Raw genomic sequence first — 16,526 nt, forward strand, 5'->3', positions numbered from 1 at the left:
TTGGTGGGTTTCTGCAGTGTATCTTGTAGTTGGTACACACTGCAACTGTATGTTGGTGATGGAGCAAATGAATGTTCAGAGTGATGAATGGAATGCCAATCAAGGGGGCTGCTTTGTCTTGGATGGTGGTAAACTTCTTGAGTATTGTTGGAGCTGCACCCATTCAGGCAAGTGGAGAGTATTCCATCACACTCCTGACTTGTGCCTTGTAGATGGTGGACAGGCTTTGAGGAGTCAGGGGATGATTTACTCACTGCAGCATTCCCAGCCTTTGAGCTACTTTGGGTCCAGCAAATGTAATTACTGGCCCAGTTGAGTTTCTGGTAACCCCCAGAATGTTGATGATGGGGGTTTCAGCAATGGTAATGCCAATGAGTGTCAAGGTGAGATGATCGGATTCCCTCGTGTTGGAGATGATCGTAGAAACATAGAAATATAGAAAATAGAAGCAGGAACAGGCCATTTGGCCCTTCAAGCCTGCTCCACCTTTCATTTTGATCTGGCTGATCATCAAATTCAATATCCTGATCCCACCTTCCCCTATCCATTGTTCAATGTTCATTACCTGACACTCGTGTGTTGTGAATGTCACTTGTCACTTACCAACCCAAGTCTGGATATTGTCCAAGATCATGTGTATGGACATGACCTGCGTCAGTATTGAAGGGTCGCGAATGGTGCTGAACATTGTGCAATCATCAACGAAAATCTCCACTTCTGACTTTGTGATGGAGGGAAGGTCATTGATGAAGCAGTTAAAGAAGGTAGGGCCTAGGACACTATTCTGAGGAAGTCCTGAAGAAATGTCCTGGAGCTGAAATAATTAACCTCCAACAACCACAACCATCTTCCTTTGTGCTTGGTATGACTCCAACCAGTGGAGAGTTTCCCCTGATTCCCATTGACTTCAGTTTTTCTTGGGCTCCTCGATGCCACACTCGGTCAAATGTGGCCTTGATTTCCAGGGCAGTCATTCTCAACTCACCTCCTGAGTTCAGCCCTTTGGACCAAGGCTGCAATGAGGTCAGGAGCTGAATGACCATGGTGGGACACAAACTCTGCACCAGTGACCAGGTTATTGTTGAGTAAGTACTGCTTGATAGTATTGCCAACAACACCTTTCAAAACTTTGCTGCTAATCCAGAGTAGACAGATTAGGTGGTAATTGGCTGGTTGTGTTTGTTCTGCTGTTTATGGACAGGATATACTTGGGCAATGTTATCATTGTCAGGCAGATGCCAATGTTTTAGCCGTACTTGAACAGCTTGGGACATGGCAAGTTGTGCAGCATAAATTTTCAGTGCTACTGTTGGAACGTTGTCAGAGTTCATAGCCTTTGCAGTATCCAGTTCTTGATATCATGTGGCTTGATATCATCAATTGAGTTGGGTGAAGACTGCTTGGAACCTCAGAAGGAAGCTGAGATTAATCTGAATTTCAACAGTAGTTTTCATAATAAACAAGCATTTCAGAGAGATATTCTGCCCCCCACGACATGTTTTGCAATGGTGGAGGTAGCCCGTCATTGGCCAGCGTTGGGATCTTCCAGTCCCACAGCTGTCAACGGAGTTTCCTATTGTTCTCACCCTCCACCACCAGGGAAACCAAAGCAGGGGAGGATTGCCATCAGCGGGCCTGGAAGATTGCGCTGGCAGGAACAGCTGAAAAACCCTGCTCTTTGTCTTGTTAAAGAATAAAGCTTATCTGCAAGTTTACTCCTAAATTGAAGCATTCCTAATTGAAAGAGGGCTATATGCACAGACAGCAATTCTTAGCTCACGGGTCACTTTAAGGAGACATCTTTAATGTGGTTTTGATACCTACCAACTTCAGTTTGGTTCAGATATTATATTCTGCTTATTCTTTCCAATGCTTGTTTCTCTCGCTTTCCTTTATTCTTCTGGATTTGTGTGATGCAATGAATGTTCAAAGTCTGTTTTCGCTTTGATGAGGATATGCAGTAATTGGTCACTTAAAATTTTTGCAAGATGAAGAAAAATCCATCCCATTAATTTTACTGACCTTCAGAATAAATCTTTTCAAAGACTTACTAACAGGCCGCAAATTGCACCATGCTGTCCATGTGATGCTCTCCAAGAGATTATTGTTGTAAATTTAAACCAGACCTTTGATTTTAAAATAGATCTTTTAACAGGGATATGAAACAGAGCACATTTTCTCTTCAACAAAGGCTCAACATGAGTCTTAGAGCTCAATGTCAAATCCATCTGAATTTTAGACAATGTTTTCTCAAATACTTCATCATGCAACTGATTAAAATCAGTCTAGAATGTATTTATCGTAATCAGCACATTTATATCTTCATCAATTGACTCCACAGGAGCAGCCAGGTCACTGTATCATAATTACAATTTTCCAATGGATGATATCTCTTCCCACATTCTTTTGTTGTTATCTCATATAGTTCCCTGAATGTGGAGGAAAACTATGGAAATATTGAAATGGACTTCATCATGTACAAAATATATAATGTATTAGTCTCTTTGTTTCTTACTGTTTCTCCACATTTTCTGATACTCATCCGTTTATTTACAGCCTCTGAATTTGCAATACTCTGAACTCTTGTCATTTCATCCTTTCTCACTTTCTGCCTTCCGTTCTATCATGTCACATTTGTCTCCTCAGAAACAGATATTCCTTGATTCTGACAAAGGGCATAATTCAGAAACATGAATCTGTCTTTTCTCCTGGCTGGGACTGACGTACCTGCTGTGTACATCCAAAAGATTCTATTCTTATTTGAAATTTGCTGCTGCTGCAATTTTCCCCTTTCTATTTTTCTTTGTCTCTTGGCAAACATTCCTCTTCTTTTAATTCTTATGGATTTTCAGTTTTCAATCATTTGGAGAATATGCCCTTATCCAGTGATCAAAGTGGACTTAGCTGTGCTATCTGACACTTCATTGCTATATTCCAATTATCTTTTTCTTTAAAAAAATCATGTATGATATTTGTATAGCTTTGACTCACGACGTTATTATCTGGTATTTAAATCAACCCAGCTTTTGAACGTAAAGGACTTAATCTTCCTGGTGACCTTTCTAAGGAAATGACATGAAGGAAGTTTAATTTGTGCAATAAGGAGGCTTGTAGGCTGAGCAGTCAAGCTCTTGGGTGAAAAGGGGAGTTTATCACTAATCTAGGTAAGTCTACCATTATTATAATTATGAAATATGATAAATTATCTCATTAAGATCACAAGTTTGGGAGCAGGAGTGGCTCTTTCAGTCCATTGAGCCCCATTCCATCATTCAATAAGATTTTGGCTGATTTGATTGTGGCCTTAACTTAGATGATTGATTTAAAAAAGCTAAGTGACTATGTAGAACAAAACAGAAAAATGCTGGAAAATCTCAGGTCTGACAGCGTTTGTGGAGCGAGAGTAGAGCCAACTTTTCGAACCTAGATAACTCTTCGTCAGAGCCTTCTGTTTTTCTTTTTTTGTTTCAGATTCCAGCATCCAGAGTATTTTGTGTGACTGTGACTGTGTACACTCGTGCCAGGCTAACTGTGTGCGCTTTGGTTAGAAATATATATAAAAGTATATTTTTCAGTAGCATTGAAAAATGGCTGCGATGTGGCATGTGTTCTTTTGTGCCATATGTTCTGAGGTATTCACGGCTGCTTGCTGGTTTGTTTCTGCAAACTAATCAATGAAAATCAAGTTTTAATTGATTTTCCATACAGTGGGATGATTTTGCAAATACACACTCCTGGTGGGGAAGCTGACCCATCTGAAACACACATTGGGAAATGATGGAGTGTGTGCCCATGTTCCCTGCTGTGTGCTGTTGACAGACAAGGCTCCCTAACACAGGTGTGTTTTTATAATATTGTACTGCAGGTGAACAGTGTTTTAATTTCACATTAAATGTTTTACTGCTTATGAAAAACTAAACCATTTTGTTAGGGTTGATGCTTTTTTCCCACTTCTGACACTCAAGCATATGTTATTGATCATGCTAAACACTTTTCCAAAATAGAATGTGGTAATGTAGTACATGGGAAGAATTAGTCTGAATATTAAATCTGTAACAGTTACAGTTCAAAAGCAATTTATTGGCTGTGAAACAACTTGGGGATTCCTGAAGCAAGATATGCTCGATATAAATGCATGTTCTTTATTTTTCTAATTTACTTCAGGTGGCCAAAAATCTTTTGTTTATGAACAGACAGACAATGAGTGTGGACTCGAAGAAATTGTCTCAGAGGGGTTTTGCCGCTGGAGCAAAGGGTAGATTGGGGTCCTGAGGGAGGTTGACTCCAAGATCAATGCATGAGAGAGGGAGAGAGCAATGAGAATGGTGCTCATACATCCCCATCTGGGGCTCTTGTGTGAAGGAGGCGCAATGCAGAGTCAGGAGCTCCAGGCGCTGGAGGCAACACTGCAGTAGCAGCAAGAACATCAGCAAAAGAGCCAGCCTCCAGCTGGACAAGTCACGGAAGAACAAAAAGCTTTAAGTGATTAAGGCAGACATACCCAGACATGAAAAGACTTTTAAAATTCAATACATCCTCAGACAGACAATGTCTTTCCCTGGAAATGTGAAAACATTGATCCTTTTTGAACATTGCAAGTTTACTTGGGGATTACTGAATGGAGTTACCACTTGCCTTATTTGAAAAATGACTTGGCATTTTGCCCAGATCACCTGATAGCCGTCATTTTGAGTTTTTAAAAGATTTTGAACTGTGTTAAGATCGGCTGCGAAGGTACAAAACCCCTGGAAGAACTCTAAGCAACAACTTCAGAAAGGGCTCTTGGTCAAGGAAAGAGTAAGAGGAAGGTTTCTAAGAATTCAGCTGCTGTTTTTGCTGCAAAAGTCCAGGCACAAAACTAATGAGGAACAGGAGACCTTCTCATTCTCCCAAATACTGACAAAGTCCATCTGAGAAATGGTAACACAGACTGCAGAAACTATTGCAGATACTAGCAAAACATCGGAAAAAAAGTGGTTCTTTCCCCCAGAGGCTATACTGACCTTTGCGCCCTGGGGGGGATCCCCTGGACAGGTTTATAGTTGGCCAAACCTGTTGTAAACCTCGATGATGCGATATAAACATCAGCGAGATATGAATACCGAGTGAAGGGGGAATAATTTGGCAAGGGAGTGAATATTGATACTAAAGCATATTAAAATGTGTTTAAGTCAGGTTCACACCCTGGTGGGGAAAATTGGAAATTGCCATCTCACGAGAGTGTAGGCTCAAGATCCCAGCATTTATTGTCAAACCTGGTTGACCTTTAGAAGGTGGTAGTGAGCTTCTTGTTAAGCCACTGCAGTTCCATGATTTTAGTGTTATAGCTGTTTCCTTAAAGTGATCCATGACCTAAGAATCTGTGTGTATCTAGTTCCCTTTTAATTTACGAATGGTTCAATTTAAAAATATCCCAGCAGGCAAGTTTTAGCCTTAAGCAAGATTAAGGGCAGCTTATTACAAAAATTACTGCTGAAAGTTATTTAAGCAAAAAATTATTTAAAAAATTAACCAAAAAAAATACAGATATAAAGATTATAATGCAGTAAAGGCAAAAAAATAGTTAAAGGTAAGGGGTGAAATTTTCCCAAAATCTAAGTGTTTCTTAAGTGAGCTGAGTTTTATGAATTTGCGGCACTCTGTGCAATGCAGAGGCCATCAGGCGATTCATGCCAGGAGGAGGAGGGCAGAGCCTAATCCTGCTGGAGAGGCTGGCAGCAGAATGCTCAGGTGGCCATTGGGCAGGCTCCGATCTCCCAGTAAAACGGGAAGTCAGTTGACATATCTGCCTCCCCCCCTCCTCACCGATTGCCACCTCCACCCTCCCCCCGCAGATGGCCAGGTCTGCCCCACCATCCATCGGCCCTGATGGGTTAACAGCATGAGAACTCTGGGCTAAATTTAATATACAATAATCATATATACATATAATCATATATATAATCTCTACAGTGCAGAAAGAGGCCACTCGGCCCATGGAACCTGCACTGACAACAATCCCACCCAGGTCCTATCCCCGTAATCTTACACATTTACTCCACTAATCTCCCTGACACTGAGGGGCAATTGAACATGGCCAAACAACCTAATCTGCACATCTTTGGACTGTGGAAGGAAATCGGAGCACCCGGAGGAAATGCACGCAGACACGGGAGAACGTGCAAACAGTTACCTGAAGCCAGAATCGAACCTGGGTCCCTGGCATCGTGAAGCAGCAGTGCTAACCACTGTGCCACTCTAAATTTCTTATGTTTTGTTTAATAATTACTAAACAATGCATTTTCAGCAATTTGATTTCATGTCAAATTAGCATATGTGGTCCAGCTTATCAAAAAAATTCATTTATTAGTCATTACATTAACACTGCAATGAAGTTATTGTGAAAATCCCCTAATTGTCACACTCCAGCACTGTTCAGGTACACTGAGGGAGAATTTAGCATGGCCAATGCACACCTTTGAGAGGAAACCGGAGCATCCAGAGGAAATCCACACATATGGGGATAATGCAGACTCCACACAGACAGTGACCCTAGCTAGGAATTGAACCCGGGCCCCTGGTGCTGTGAGGCAGCAGTGCTAACCACTGTGTAAACATGCCGCCCATAATTAAACTTCAGCAAATAGACAATGTGGAACCTAATTAGAAATTGTTAATAGATATAAAAAAGGAAGGGCTGTAAAAAGCCCAGTCCAGCAGACTTGGTAAAGAGAGAAACGGAGTTAACATTTCAAGCATGAAAAGACTCTGATGTCTGACATGAGTTCCTAAGATAAGTTCTCTCAGACTCCAAATGTTAACTCGTTTCTCTTTCCACAGATGCGGCCATACCTGCTGGGATTTTCCAACACTCTCCATTTGTATTTCAGATCTATAGCACCCGCAGTATTTTACTTTTATTCTAATCAGTTTTTCATTATTTCCTCCAATCTTTTCATAGGTTCTCAGTTTTGACTATCAGCCTTCAATTTGTTTTTAGCAGTTTCTGGGAATAGTGCTGAAGTAACTGACACAGCATGTGGACAAGCCTACAAGAGGAGAGGCTGTACTTGATCTGATACTGACCAATGAACCTGGACAGGTGTCAGATCTCTCAGTGGGAGAACATCTTGGGATAGCGAACATAACTCTATCTCCTTTATGCTTGCATTGGAAAAAGAGAGGATCAGGCAAGCTAGGAAAGCGTTTATATGGAGTCAGGGGAAATATGAAGACATAAGGCAGCAATTAGAGGAGTAAATTGGAAGGAGGTATTCTTGGGGAAATGTACTGAAGAGAGGTGGCAGTTTTTCAAGGAATGTCTGTCTAGAGTTCTACAGGACAACGTTCCGAGCAGACAGGGAGGAGTTGGTCGGTTAAAGGAACCGTGGTGCACGAAAGCTGTGCGGGACCTAGTCGAGAAGAAAAGGAAAGCATACAAAAGGTTCAGAGAGCTTGGCAAAGATAGGGATCCAGATGAGGATACGGCTTGTAGGAAGGGACTGAAGAAGGAAATTAGGAGAGCCAGAAGGGGTCACGAGAAGGCCTTGGCAGGTAGGATTAAGGAAAACCCTAAGGCGTTCTATAAATATGTGAAGAGTAAAAGGATGAGACGTGAAGGAATAGGGCCTATAAAAGGTGAAGGCGGGAAAATCTGTACGGAACCAGTACAAATGGCAGAGGTGCTTAATGAGTATTTTGCCTCGGTTTTCACAGAGGAGAAGGACCTGGGTGGATGTATTGCGGGCTTGCGGTGGACTGAAAAGATTGAGTATGTGGAATTTAACAAAGAGGTTGTGCTGGAATCTTTGAATGGCATCAAGATAGATAAGTCGACGGGTCCGGATGGGATGTACCCCAGGTTACTGTGGGAGGCGAGGGAAGAGATTGCAGAGCCTCTGGCGATGATCTTTGCATTGTCGATGGAGACGGGGGAGGTGCCGGAGGATTGCGGATGTGGTTCCTATTTTCAAGAAGGGGAATAGGGATAGCCCAGGAAATTACCGACCGGTGAGTCTAACCTCAGTGGTTGGTAAGCTGATGGAGAAGATCCTGAGGGACAGGATTTATGAGCATTTAGAGAGGTTTAGTATGCACAAGAATACTCAGCATGGCTTTGTCAAAGGCAGATCGTGCCTTACGAGCCTGGTGGAGTTCTTCGAAAATGTGACTAAACACATTGACGAAGGGAAAGCGGTAGATGTGGTTTATATGGATTCTAGCAAGGCGTTCAATAAGGTCCCCCATGCGAGGCTTCTGGAAAAAGTGAGAGGGCATGGGATCCAAGGGGCTGCTGCCCTGTGGATTCAGAACTGGCTTGCCCAAAGGAGGAAGAGAGTGGGTATAGATGGGTCTTTTTCTAAATGGAGGTCGGTCACCAGTGGTGTGCCCCAGGGATCTGTTCTGGGACCCTTGCTGTTTGTCATTTTCATAAATGACCTGGATGACGAAGTGGAGGGATGGGTTGGTAAGTTTGCCGACGACACGAAGGTTGGTGGGGTTGTGGATAGTCTGGAGGGATGTCAGAAGTTACAGAGGGACATAGATAGGATGCAAGACTGGGCAGAGAAGTGGCCGATGGACTTCAACCCAGATAAATGTGTAGTGGTTGATGCGCTATCAATAAGGCGAAAGACTACCGATATGCCAATATAAGTGTAGGCTTTTATTCACAACAGAATCAGGAGCAGATCCCAACAAATAACCGACCTGGACTGAACAAGGGGGAGGAGACAGCCACCTTTATACTAGGTGCTGAGGGGAGGAACCAAACTGGAAGGGGATGTGTCCAGGTATGACAAACACACACAACGGTGGTCCATATAGGACAAAGGCACAACTGAGGTCCACCACATTCACCCCTTCCTTTTAAAAAAACAACACGGGGGTGAAGCGGAAACAATATCACAAGTCCAGACGAACCGGTGGCTTGATCCGTCGTCGCGATCGTCGTAGTGCAGGTCGCAGAGTCGTCCGAGCAGGGAGCGATGTCGGCCCAGGCTCCGTACAGTGAGCGTCGAGAGAAGGCGCTAGGTGGTGTGAAGCGGACCGATCCGTCGTCCCGTCCAGTCGTCGGGTACTGCGTGGCGACGGCTCCGGCAACTCAAGTGAGCTGTACATAGGGGTGAGAGGAATGAGCAGTGGCCCTGGTGGCGTATGGGGAACAGTGGGAACCGGAGCTGGGGGGTGGGGGGCTGCAACAGGCTCTGGGCACACTACATTGGGGACAGGGACTGAGGGAGGAAGAGGCGTAGCAGTCTCCGAATGGACGACACCAGGGACTGTGGGGCGGAAGGACGTGGTGACCTCCGGGGCACCCGCGGGTGCCAAGTCACGGACAGAAACCGTGTCCTCCCGTCCATCAGGGTACGCTACATAAGCATATTGGGGATTAGCATGGAGCAGTTGGACCTCCTCGACCAAGGGATCTGCCTTATGGGTCCGGACATGCTTCCGAAGCAGGACGGGTCCCGGGGACATCAGCCAATCCGGGAGCGAAGTACCCGAGGAGGACTTCCTGGGAAACGCAAACATCCGCTCGTGAGGGGTCGTATTGGTCGCTGTGCACAAGAGTGACCTAATGGAATGTAATGCGTCCGGAAGGACGTCTTGCCAACGGCTGACTGGAAGGCCCCTAGATCGTAACGCTAATAGAACGGCCTTCCAGACGGTTGCGTTCTCCCGCTCTACTGATCCACTGGAGCAAGCTGAGAGGGGTGTTTGAAAGCAGCAGTGCTGGTAAGAGATTAATTGGATTAATTGAATTGTTTATTTATTTAATTAGTCAGCTAGTGTGTGTATTTTTTTGGCCTTTACTTTAACAGCAGTTTTTCAAGTTTAAAGTGAAAACTAGAAGTGGGCAGCAAAGGAGTCTGGGAAGGGTTTTTTAAGCGCGTGAAGTATAAAAGGTAGGCTGCAGTATACAGCGGGCAGCATCGGGAGCGGGCAGTGGAGTGTGTGGGAAGCAGAGTGTGAGCTATAAGACTTTGGCTCACAGGGCTTAGGCAGAAAGGGCGAGCAGGGGTGAGTTGAATTCATTTTTGCACTTTCTACCTGGTACTGGCAAGGTATCTCGAGGGGATGGGTGTGCAGGCAGTGCAATGTTCCTCTTGCACTATGTTTGAGGTGAGGGACGACGACAGTGTCCCTACTGATTACACCTGTGGGAAGTGCACCCATCTGCAGCTCCTCCAAAACCGTGTTAGGGAACTGGAGCTGGAGTTGGAGGAACTTAGGATCATCAGGGACGCAGAGATGGCCATAGAACATAGAACATAGAACATTACAGCGCAGAACAGGCCCTTCGGCCCACGATGTTGCACCGACCAGTTAAAAAAAAAAAAAAAAACTGTGACCCTCCAACCTAAACCAATTTCTTTTCGTCCATGAACCTATCTACGGATCTCTTAAACGCCCCCAAACTAGGCGCATTTACTACTGATGCTGGCAGGGCATTCCAATCCCTCACCACCCTCTGGGTAAAGAACCTACCCCTGACATCGGTTCTATAACTACCCCCCCTCAATTTAAAGCCATGCCCCCTCGTGCTGGATTTCTCCATCAGAGGAAAAAGGCTATCACTATCCACCCTATCTAAACCTCTAATCATCTTATATGTTTCAATAAGATCCCCTCTTAGCCGCCGCCTTTCCAGCGAAAACAATCCCAAATCCCTCAGCCTCTCCTCATAGGATCTCCCCTCCATACCAGGCAACATCCTGGTAAACCTCCTCTGCACCCTCTCCAAAGCCTCCACATCCTTCCTGTAATGTGGGGACCAGAACTGCACACAGTACTCTAAGTGCGGCCGCACCAGAGTTGTGTACAGTTGCAACATAACGCTACGACTCCTAAATTCAATCCCCCTACCAATAAACGCCAAGACACCATATGCCTTCTTAACAACCTTAGCTACTTGATTCCCAACTTTCAGGGATCTATGCACACATACACCTAGATCCCTCTGCTCCTCCACACTATTCAAAGTCCTCCCGTTAGCCCTATACTCAACACATCTGTTATTCCTACCAAAGTGAATTACCTCACACTTCTCCGCATTAAACTCCATCCGCCACCTCTCGGCCCAACTTTGCAACCTGTCTAAGTCTTCCTGCAAACTACGACACCCTTCCTCACTGTCTACCACACCACCGACTTTGGTGTCATCAGCAAAGACACAAGCTTTAGGAATACAGTTACTCCGAGGATTGAAAACAGATGGGTGACGGTGAGAGGGGCTGGGAGGAAGCAGTCCGTGCAGGGATCCCCGGTGGTCGTTCCCCTTAGCAACAAGTATTCCGCTTTGGATACGGTTGAGGGGGATGACATACCAGTGGGGAGCCGCAGTGAGAGGATCTCCAGCACTGTGTCCGTCTCTGTGGCTCGGGAGGGAAAGGGGGAGAGCGGGAGGGCGATAGTTATTGGGGACTCGTTAGTTAGAGGGATAGATAGGAGGTTCTGTGGCAGCAAAAGAGACTCACGGATGGTATGTTGCCTACCGGATGCCAAGGTCCGTGATGTCTCAGACCGTGTTTTCCAGATTCTGAAGGGGGAGGGGAAACAGTCACAAGTCGTGGTGCATATTGGTACCAATGACATAGGTAAGAGAAGGGACGGGGATTTAAAGCAGGAATTTCTGGAGCTGGGCTGGAAGCTGAGAGCCAAGACGAAACATGTGGTCATCTCTGGTACGTTGCCGGTACCACGTGATAGCGAGTTGAGGAACAGGGAGAGAGTGCAGTTAAATATGTGGTTGCAGGGATGGTGTAGGAGGGAGGGTTTCAGATACGTGGATAATTGGAACACATTCTGGGGAAGGTGGGACCTGTACAAACAGGACGGGGTGCACCTGAACCAGAGGGGCACCAATATCCTCGGAGGGAAATTTGTTACGGCTCTTCAGGGGGGTTTAAACTAATTTGTCAGGGGAGTGGGAAAGGGAGTTGTAGTCCAGAAGTCAGTGAGGGTGGTGAGGTATTGGGGAAGGTGTCAGGGTCAAGGGTGGGTACTGGTAGACAGGAAGGTGGGTTGAAGTGTGTCTACTTCAATGCAAGGAGCATCCGGAACAAGGTAGATGAACTTGGGGCGTGGATTGGTACTTGGGACTACGATGTTGTGGCTATTACGGAGACGTGGGTAGAACAAGGACAGGAATGGTTGTTGGACGTTCCGGGGTATAGATGTTTCACTAAGTGTAGGGAAGCTGGTAAAAGAGGTGGAGGAGTGGCATTGTTAATCAAGGATAGTTTAACGGCTGCGGAAAGGCACTTCGTGGGGGATCTGCACACTGAGGTAATATGGGCTGAAGTTAGAAATAGGAAAGGAGCGGTCACGTTGGTAGGAGTTTACTATAGGCCCCCAAATAGTAATAGAGATGTGGAGGAAGAAATTGCTAAGCAGATTATGGATATGTGTGGGGGTCACAGGGTAGTTGTCATGGGGGACTTTAACTTTCCAAATATTGATTGGAACCTTTGTAGGTCAAATAGTTTGGATGGGGCAGTTTTTGTGCAGTGTGTGCGGGAGGGTTTCCTGACACAATATGTGGATGGGCCGACTAGAGGTGAGGCCACATTGGATTTGGTACTGGGAAATGAACCGGGCCAAGTGTTAGATTTGGTTGTGGGAGAGCAATTTGGAGATAGTGACCACAATTCGGTGTCTTTTGTTATTGCAATGGAGAGGGATAGGGCCGTACGGCAGGGCAAGGTTTAGAATTGGGGGAGGGGTAATTATGATGCGATTAGGCAAGAATTAGGGGGCATAAGTTGGGAACAGAAACTGTCAGAGAAAGGAACTAATGAAAAGTGGAATTTTTTCAAGGAACAAATACTGGATGTCCTTGATAGGTATGTTCCTGTCAGGCAGGGAGGAAATGGCCGAGTGAGGGAACCATGGTTCACAAAAGAGGTGGAATGTCTTGTGAAAAGGAAGAGGGAAGCTTATGTAGGGATGAGGAAACAAGGTTCAGATGGCTTGATTGAGGGTTACAAGTTAGCAAGGAATGAGCTGAAAAAGGGGCTTAGGAGAGCTAGGAGGGGACATGAGAAGTCCTTGGCGGGTCGGATCAAGGAAAACCCCAAGGCTTTTTACTCTTATGTGAGGAATAAAAGAATGACCAGGGTGAGGTTAGGGCCGGTCAAGGACAGTGGTGGGAACTTGTGTATGGAATCAGTAGAGGTAGGCGAGGTGATGAATGAATACTTTTCTTCAGTGTTCACCAAGGAGAGGGGCCATGTTTTTGAGGAAGAGAAGGTGTTACAGGCTAATAGGCTGGAGGAAATAGATGTTCGGAGGGAGGATGTCTTGGCAGTTTTGAATAAACTGAAGGTCGATAAGTCCCCTGGGCCTGATGAAATGTATCCTAGGATTCTTTGGGAGGCAAGGGATGAGATTGCAGAGCCTTTGGCGTTGATCTTTGGGTCCTCGCTGTCCACGGGGATGGTGCCAGAGGACTGGAGAATGGCGAATGTTGTTCCTCTGTTTAAGAAAGGGAATAGAAATGACCCTGGTAATTATAGACCGGTTAGTCTTACTTCGGTGGTTGGTAAATTGATGGAAAGGGTCCTTAGGGATGGGATTTACGACCATTTAGAAAGATGCGGATTAATCCGAGATAGTCAGCACGGATTCGTGAAGGGCAAGTCGTGCCTCACAAATTTGATAGAATTTTTTGAGGAGGTAACTAAGTGTGTTGATGAAGGTAGGGCAGTTGATGTCATATACATGGATTTTAGTAAGGCGTTTGATAAGGTCCCCCATGGTCGGCTTATGATGAAAGTGAGGAGGTGTGGGATAGAGGGAAAGTTGGCCGATTGGATAGGTAACTGGCTGTCTGACCGAAGACAGAGGGTGGTGGTCGATGGAAAATTTTCGGATTGGAGGCAGGTTGCTAGCGGTGTGCCGCAGGGATCAGTGCTTGGTCCTCTGCTCTTTGTGATTTTTATTAATGACTTAGAGGAGGGGGCTGAAGGGTGGATCAGTAAATTTGCTGATGACACCAAGATTGGTGGAGTAGTGGATGAGGTGGAGGGCTGTTGTAGGCTGCAAAGAGACATAGATAGGATGCAAAGCTGGGCTGAAAAATGGCAAATGGAGTTTAACCCTGATAAATGTGAGGTGATTCATTTTGGTAGGACAAATTTAAATGTGGATTACAGGGTCAAAGGTAGGGTTCTGAAGACTGTGGAGGAACAGAGAGATCTTGGGGTCCATATCCACAGATCTCTAAAGGTTGCCAGTCAAGTGGATAGAGCTGTGAAGAAGGCCTATAGTGTGTTAGCTTTTATTAACAGGGGGTTGGAGTTTAAGAGCCGTGGGGTTATGCTGCAACTGTACAGGACCTTGGTGAGACCACATTTGGAATATTGTGTGCAGTTCTGGTCACCTCACTATAGGAAGGATGTGGAAGCGCTGGAAGGAGTGCAGAGGAGATTTACCAGGATGCTGCCTGGTTTGGAGGGTAGGTCATATGAGGAAAGGTTGAGGGAGCTAGGGCTGTTCTCTCTGGAGCGGAGGAGGCTGAGGGGAGACTTAATAGAGGTGTATAAAATGATGAAGGGGATAGATAGAGTGAACGTTCAAAGACTATTTCCTCGGGTGGATGGAGCTATTACAAGGGGGCATAACTATAGGGTTCGTGGTGGGAGATACAGGACGGATATCAGAGGTAGGTTCTTTACGCAGAGAGTGGTTAGGGTGTGGAATGGACTGCCTGCAGTGATAGTGGAGTCAGACACTTTAGAAACATTTAAGCGGTTATTGGATAGGCACATGGAGCACACCAGGATGATAGGGAGTGGGATAGCTTGATCTTGGTTTCAGATAAAGCTCGGCACAACATCGTGGGCCGAAGGGCCTGTTCTGTGCTGTACTGTTCTATGTTCTATGTTCTACTTGACCATTGCCCCTGGGGTTATAGCTAGTGGTGCGGCTGGAGGCAACGCCTTTGGCGAGCAAGTACTGCCTCAGCTCGTCACTCATGAAAGAGGACCCACGGTCGCTATGAATATAGGCTGGGAAGCCGAACAGGGTGAAGAGCTTGTTCAGGGTCCGAATCACTGTAGCCGTGGTCATGTCCGAGCAGGGGAAAGCAAAAGGGAAACGTGAGTATTCGTCAATGATATTCAGGAAATAAACATTGCGGTTAGAGGAGGGGAGGGGGCCTTTAAAATCAACGCTAAGGCGCTCGAACGTGCGAGTGGCCTTTACAAGGTGCGCCCTACCTGGCCGGTAGAACTGCGGTTTGCACTCAGCGCAGACCCTGCATTGCCTGGTAATCGTCCGGACTTCCTCAAGGGAGAAGGGCAGGTTACGGGACTTGACAAAATGGAAAAATCTGGTGACACCCGGGTGACAGAGGTCGTTATGGAGGGACTGTAGCTGGTCTAGTTGGGCACTGGCACATGATCCACGGGACAGGGCGTCTGGGGGCTCATTGAGCTTCCCGGGCCGGTACCTGATGTCATATCTGTAGGTGGAGAGCTCAATCCTCCACCGCAAGATCTTGTCATTCTTAATCTTGCCCTTTTGCCTGGTGTTAAACAGGAAGGCAACTGACCGCTGGTCCGTAATTAAGGTGAATCGTTGGCCCGCGAGATAATGGCGCCAGTGCCGGACGGCTTCCACGATGGCCTGGGCCTCCTTCTCGACCGAGGAGTGTCGAATCTCAGGGCCTTGTAAGGTCCGGGAAAAGAAGGCCACCGGACGGCCCCTCTGGTTAAGGGTGGCAGCTAGGGCAAAGTCAGACGCATCACTTTCCACTTGGAATGGGATGGATTCGTCCACAGCGTGCATCGCGGCCTTCGCGATGTCCGCTTTGATGTCATCGAAGGCCCGACAGGCCTCCTCCGCCAGGGGAAAAGAGGTCGATTTTAGGAGCGGACGGGCTTTATCTGCGTAACGGGGAACCCACTGGGCATAATAGGAGAAGAAGCCCAGGCATCTCCTCAGTGCTTTGAGGGTAGTAGGGAGGGGAAGCTGCATAAGGGGACGCATACGGGCTGGGTCGGGGCCAAGGACACCATTTTCTATCACGTACCCAAGGATGGCGAGGCGGCGTGTCCGGAAAACACACTTCGCCTCATTGTATGTGAGGTTCAGGAGAGTGGCCGTACGAAGGAATTTTTGTAGGTTGGCATCATGGTCCTGCAGGTCATGGCCGCAGATGGTGACGTTATCCAGATACGGGAAAGTGGCCCGTAGTCCGTGCTGGTCCACCATTTGATCCATGGCCCGTTGGAAGACTGAGACACCATTGGTGACACCAAAGGGGACTCGGAGGAACTGGTAGAGGTGGCCATCCGCCTCAAAGGCAGTGTATGGGTGATCCTCCGAGCGGATAGGGAGCTGGTGGTAAGCCGATTTCAAATCGATCGTTGAAAAAACCCTATAGTGCGCGATGCGGTTGACTATGTCCGCGATACGGGGAAGAGGATATGCATCTAGTTGAGTATACCTGTTTATGGTCTGGCTGTAGTCAATCACCATGCGGTGTTTCTCCCCCGATTTAACTACGACCACTTGCGCCCTCCAGGGGCTGGTGCTGG

This window comes from Mustelus asterias, chromosome 1, assembly GCF_964213995.1.
Source record: "Mustelus asterias chromosome 1, sMusAst1.hap1.1, whole genome shotgun sequence".
Taxonomy (NCBI): Eukaryota; Metazoa; Chordata; class Chondrichthyes; order Carcharhiniformes; family Triakidae; genus Mustelus; species Mustelus asterias.